This window comes from Cervus elaphus, chromosome 20 (genome assembly GCF_910594005.1).
Source record: "Cervus elaphus chromosome 20, mCerEla1.1, whole genome shotgun sequence".
In the NCBI taxonomy this organism is placed as follows: domain Eukaryota; kingdom Metazoa; phylum Chordata; class Mammalia; order Artiodactyla; family Cervidae; genus Cervus; species Cervus elaphus.
This window is the reverse complement of record NC_057834.1, coordinates 91249437-91255843: the sequence shown is the minus strand read 5'-3', so window position 1 is coordinate 91255843 and position 6407 is coordinate 91249437. Positions and strand designations below refer to the sequence as shown.

Genomic DNA, 6407 nt, shown 5'->3' with positions numbered 1-6407 from the left:
AACCCAAAAGCAATGATAAAGGCAAACTAAGCGCTGAGCAAGCCAAGGAGTTATTTCTGAAAGGTAGTGGATGTGTAGGCACCCTTTAAAAAACAAAACAAAACAAAAAAATGCTGCTCTGAGTCCCTCCAGAGGGCTGGGCAACTATTTGAAGGAAATAAGAGAGATTATGCTCTTCTAAAGGAAAAAACTATGTTCTTCCCTGTGTTTCTTTACCTGCAGAGGCTGTGGCTAAATTTGCAAATCTTCTTGGTGCATCTGTCAAGAGACCCCAGTTTTCAAGATAAAACCCTAGGGCTTTTCTCTCAGTGTTGGTGTAAATTCCCAGTGCAGTAATCCCAGGCCAAAAGATCTCTTCCAGCCCTTCAGGACCCTAGTCAAAGGGTCCCCAGGACCTACAGTTTCTGCTTTAGAGCTCTCCTGGCTTGAGAGAGGTTGGGTCTGGGAAGAGAGGGAGCTGAGCCACCCAGGGCACACAATTATGATCTGGCAGAGCAGTGGGGCAGGGCGGGGGTCGGGGCACGTGGATCTACCTAGCTTAAGACTGTACACCATCACCTGTGCCTCCCCTCCATGTTCTTCAGTAGTTTTGCAGCCTGTAAACAGGGGTACATCTCCTTCCCAAGCAGGGAAGGCCTGACAGCACCGCCATCTGGCTCTGAGTGACCTCAGCTGCCATCCTGACTGTCCACCCCAGTCAGGCTTTTTGCCCTAGGGCAAGCCAAAACATAGATCAACTTAGGTCAGGCCAACACACACAGCATTTCCATGTGTGCAGTCAAGAGTGGGCCCATGGGGGTTTCTCTGAGCTTCTGGGGTCCATTATGTTTCAATTCCTTGTCCCATTAGCATCCTCACCTATAACTGAGGCTCAGACCTTGATGGTCTCTGAAGCACCCACAGTAGGTTTTCAGTTGCAAACACTGAGGTCTGAAGGATGATCCAGAGGGGCCCAAATGAGCCATTGTAAGTCCCTCACCCTAGAAGAAAAGTAGAGCCTGGCAAGTCCCTCAGTTTAAATTGTCAGAATATCTATGCCCTTCCTTGCCTCGTTCTTCTAAGGGATTAAAAGATTTAGGTCCTGGGCAAGAAGGTGCCACTGGAAAAAAACAGGAAACTGGAACTAAGAATACATAGAAAGGAATGAAACCCTCTGTACCAGCCAACACACATATTTATATTTTTTCATTCAAAAAGCCATCCTTTATTGCCCAGTGCCAACATACTGAACTAGGTTCCAGAGAGTCAGAACAGCACATGGTTCTTGCCTGCACAGTGACAGAAGCCTGGAGTTGTCAAAGATCTGCTGGAGTCTACTTTAATCACCTGTTTCTCTAGGGGGGAAACTATTTCTAAAGACTTCTCCGGAGTAGTGGTGATACAGGGTGCAGCGAGATGACGCTGAACAGCTGGAGCTGGGCACCAAGGCTTCTGCAAACTCCGGAGACTCAGTGTCCCGAACTTCAAAGTGTCCAGAGGAAAGTTCAGGAAGTGAGTGCCCACCGACCTTCACACTGCAGGAGGTACGGAGAGCACTGGTCACTTATTCAAGCCAGGTTTCCACCCACTCGCTGATGATTAGTCATCGGATTCTGTAATTTGCAAAGAAAAGGAGAAAATTTTTACCACCGATGTAAAAGCTCAACTCTTTTCCCCCTGTGGTCAGCTTACTTGACACTCCAGACTATTCATTCTGTGCTTTTAAACCTCGCACCGGGAAGAGTAGAAGGCAGGGGGCGCTCTGTCCCACCGGATACCGGATTCCCGGCAGTGGCAACTCGGCAGGAAGCCGGCGGGGGCAAAGCGCGGACAGCTGGCCCACCTGTGCTGGAGCCCCGCAACCCAGGTCAACTGAACTACGTAAAAAACCGTCTCGAGTTGGGGTAAATGAATCCACTGATTAAAAGCGGAATGGTTAAGAGGCGGGCTTTTGAAAAAGAAGGAAAGTCTCAGCGTACGTACCTCAGCGTAAGGTGTCTGGGTTCGAATTCTGACTCCACCTGGTAAAATGGCCTTGGGCAAGTTATTGAAGAACGGTTATGCTCCTCGGCTCCTTTTGACAAAGAGCAACAGCTATGAGGATTGCTGCCTTCACAATATTCAGAAGTTCCCGCAAACTGACAGAAGGCAGGGTGCCAATCATTTATATGCGCCAGATTAACCCCCAAATAAAGCAATGGAAGCAAAAGTTGTTCCCGAGCCTACTCGGGCTGAGATGCCCTGATTAGAAGTGGCTGGCAGCTGTGAGTTCTTCAGCGCCCCGGCAGCACTGGGAGGCTCCTCCAGCATTAGAATCCGAGCAGGTGAACTACTCAAAATGGCCAACTGGAATCAAGGTCGGTGCTTAGGAGCATGGCCTGACCCCTTCCCTTGGGGAATTAAGCCGTTGGTGACACCTCGCATCTAGACAGCTCTTGGGTGGCAAAGGAGGAGGAGGGAGGAGCGGAAGAAGATTACATTCATTGAGAAGCTACTGTGTATCTGTTGGTGAAAATATTTCAACATCATTAGCGCTGTCGTCCCCATTTTACTGATGAGAAAAACAAATTAAGCTGTTAAATAAATTACTCGAAAATCCATTACAGGTTTGACTAACTTCAAAAACTGTGCTCTTAGTATAACACATAGCTCTTAAACCCTCATCTCCCACGAAGGCAGGCAGGCAAGCAGGCGGGAAAGGAGGAAGGGAGGAAGGAAGAAAGGGAGGAGGGAGAAAGCACTGCCATAGTTACCAGAGCCCGTCTCCTCTAGCAGAAATCCTTATAGAAGTTTATTTAACATGAAAAATTATGGCTCAAGATTATTCTGCAAACTTCTTTCAAATGATCATTTCACAAGTTACATCAGATAAGCAACAATGGGACATGGAAATGGGGGGGGGGGGTAGAAACCTCGACACAGGTTGCAGGGTGAGACTTCCTGGACTTGTTTGTTGGTTGCACCCACACTAACAACAGAGCTTCAAGGGTTGAAGCCTGCAAATGAGAGGCTCACTGAGCGCCCTGCCACCACCCCCCTCGACCCAGGAAAGGCCGTCAGGCACCCAGGATTTTGCACTCGGATCAAGTTTGGCTCTCCTGCCTCCCTTGCTGGGTTTTTGTTAACTCTCCGGGATCCCTGGAGAACAGGGAGTGAGGGGAATGGATGAGAGGAAGCCTGCGTCCTCTTTCTAGATGAGTGAGCTCCAAGCTAGATCAGCTCGGAGGCCTCGCATATGTAATAAAAAGCTGGGGAGAAAGGACTTAGTTGTTATTTCTCTCAACCTAGTTTGGCTTTTACAGAGCTGTGCGGGCAGAGGTCTGTAGAAATAGATTAGAATCGGGTTTCCACTGGTCCTGCCCTATTACTCATTCTGAACGATAAAATGCATATAAAATCAGCAGCTCCAAGCCACAAGCGTGCTTAAGGCGAGATTGTCGGCTTGGAAATGTCACAACGAGTAAAGGATGTAGTGGACTTGTGCGCTTTGTGCAGTAGCATTTAGCCCGGGAGCGTCCCAGACAGCGCCCGGCCTAATTTCGCGCTGCAGAGGGCTTCTAATTCTTTCCTCTCTTACCAGCGGTCCCATCTGGGAGAAAAGGTATCGCTATCTCCTGTCGCAGAAGACCGCGCAAGTTTACTTGAGCTCAGAGGGGAAAACTCGAGGAGGGGATGAGCGCACCGCCTGGAAAGAAACACGGAATCTACACAAACAATCCTTTCAGTCGCAGAACTTGGGTTTTAGTTGGTGGGTTTCTAAACCCACTGGTGACAAGTGGCCCCAGCCGGCTCACCCGACAGCGGCTGGCCTAACAGACTGCCAGCGGGGCTGGAGAGGTAGGCCCGGTCTGCGCGCTGTGGTTCCCGGCTGGCCAGTGCACACCGAACTAGCCTCCCGGGGAAGACCCTCCAGCCTCGGCCTTGGCCCGCAGTGGGGGAGAGATCGGTGGGTCTCAGACGGAGGCTCTCGTCACCATTGGGCGACCTCCGCTGGCATGAATAAACGCGCCCTTCCGTTTCCCTCGGAAACTGGGTGACAAGGTCTGGAAAGGAGCCTGGGACCGGTAAGTCTCAAGGTGAGAGCATTTCCCGCTCCGCTCTCTCTGAGGGGTCACGGGGCTTCCTGGGCAAGTTTGGGGCGGGGGCAGGGCAAAACTGCAAAAAACTCTGGAAGCTATTTCCATCCGTCCTTTTCCAGATCAATATTAATAATGGTCAGACGAAGTGGTCAAAAATCAAAGGGTGCTCTGAATCAAGTGTGACCTCCGCAGTTTCAGAGGGCTCTTGGCTGAGCGCTCGGAGTAAAGAGGTCACTACAAGAATCACCCAGAAGCTGTGCCTTCTTACCGCTCAGAGGTCTTCCGCCCTCCACCCTCCGACCGTCCTCTCGCCGACCCCTGGCGCGGATACCTGGGGGTAGGGGTGTGGTCAGCGAGAGCCGCCGGCCCGGTGAGATGCAGGGCCCCAATCGCTGGTACTGGCCCTGTGCCTTCGAGCCCGGGAGTCCTGGACGCGTCTCGTTTGACTGTGTTTTCGTCCGTGTCCCAGCAGGGTCTCCCTCATGTCTACACAGGTCTGACTCCAGCGCGTCGAAGGCTGGTGGGAGGGCTAAGAGCCGGGGCGGTCGCGGATTCAGGAAGCGAGATTCCGAAGATTGCCTGAGTACCGCGAAAACTCCAGGTTAAGTTTTCTCAAACATGTGGTTACTCACCGCGAGGAGCTCAAAGGCAAAGGGTTCAATAGTCAAGTTGGTGGGGACTTTCCTTACTTAAAGTAATAATTTGCTAATTCGGATCTATTGCTTTTAAATATCGAGTTCCAGAGACCTCTGTCAATGCAGGCTTAATTTCATCCCACTGATGAAGGATGTTTATAAACGGCTCCTGTGGTGCAAGCCGAGTGTGAAAATATCAGTTTTATGCCTTTTGATAAGAATTACCGAGGTGGAAGGCTTATTAGGCGATTACAAATTTCGCAGCTGCTCGGAGCCCAATTAGGCAGCTCTTCGCGGTGAGTGGAAGCTGTGGGGGTCGGGGCGGGTTGGTGTTCCCGCTCTCCAGCCATGGACCTCCAATCAAGGCCTGGCTCAACCCAGACCCCTGCCCTGATCCCCTCGAGGTTTAGGGGGACGCACCCTGCAGCTCCCAACTAGCGGAGCGCCCCAAAGCCTGGGGCAGGAGGCACTCCCAAGTCTCTGGCTTTCTCTCTCCCAAAGAGCCCTATCCATCAGGGCTGTTGGTTGGGTGTTGGTTGCCCGCTAGGTGGGCTTAGGTACCCGGTTTTCATTTAAGGAGAGGTGGGCATTCCAGAAATTTCAGGTTAGGAATCGCTCCAACTCCCCGATTCCTTACCCACCTGCAGACACATAAGATGATGTTTTATTGGTCCTATCCTTATTCGACCAAAATTGGTCTCCGTTGGAGTCGGAGCTAAAAATCCTTATTCCACAGACAAAAAGAGTCCTGACTTTTAGCACAAGCACCTAAGGTAGAAAGGGGTACTCTGCGAAGCATCAGGCGAACTCTTCCCTTGCCGGAGCCGCGGAGAAGCCTGGGTAAGAGGTGTTACGCGAGCTCCAAGGAGTTGCCACTGTGCAGGAAAGACCCCTCCGTAGGCTCGCCCTCGACTGGGGGTCACAAGGTGGTTGGGCCTGAAGAGAGGGACGCTCAGCCCTGACATTCACAGCAAACACCTGCGCATCACTCGCCTCCTCCCTCCTCCACGCACTACCCCCGATCGAAGGCCTATACCGCCTGGGACACAGAAATAGATTCACCACCCGGAGGCCTACTGAGCAAGGCTGGGTGCGAGCAATTACCCCGTGGGAAAGGTCGGTGTCCTGCCGGGCTCCAGGGGTAAAGCGGACGCCACACCAGTCTTTTAGGTCTTCTTACGTCTGACTATCATTCTTCTTGTCCAAACCCAGAAGCTCTGAAAACGAATCATTTCCTCCACTTACGCAGAGATAGGAGCTCTTAGATCAAGATTAGTATTTTGAAAACCTGATTGAGAGACGCCTGATTAGGCGAGGGTGGGTGGAAAGACCGCATGAATGCCCGCGCCCCCGCCCTAACTTCCCAAGACAGCTCCAGCGCTCCCCGAATCTCCAAATGATCCGCGCGATTTATTCTCCCGGATGGTAACCAAACAGTACCCCAGATTCATTTTGCAGACCCTTAACAAATAGAGACTGTAACTAAATCGCCGAATTGGGTCTTTATTTTTAATTCCACTTTCAGTTCTGCTCTATACACGGCCTGATAGTCAACATTCTGCACGACTCTCCATTTAGAAAATCTCGAGATTGATGCTATTTCATGGAAAATGCATTATGTGGATTTTTTCCAAAAACACTAATTTTGGCACTTGATGAAAAACACAAGTTTTTCTGTTCTCCAAGCACAAGTTAGCTTTTCGAGAAGTTGGTC

General features: G+C 50.9%; 1 long non-coding RNA gene across 2 annotated transcripts; it reads right to left on the bottom strand.

Moving 5' to 3' along the window:
* Positions 1 to 1202: 1202 nt before the first annotated feature.
* LOC122677881 lies at positions 1203 to 4402 on the bottom strand. Of its 2 annotated transcripts, none has more exons than XR_006335945.1 (3): positions 4327 to 4402; positions 1963 to 2053; positions 1203 to 1592 (listed from the first exon to the last, which is right to left on the bottom strand). It is a non-coding gene; the product is annotated as an uncharacterized LOC122677881 (long non-coding RNA). The 2 variants fall into 2 exon arrangements; XR_006335946.1 differs by lacking the exon at positions 4327 to 4402 and adding an exon at positions 3557 to 4256.
* Positions 4403 to 6407: the final 2005 nt, after the last annotated feature.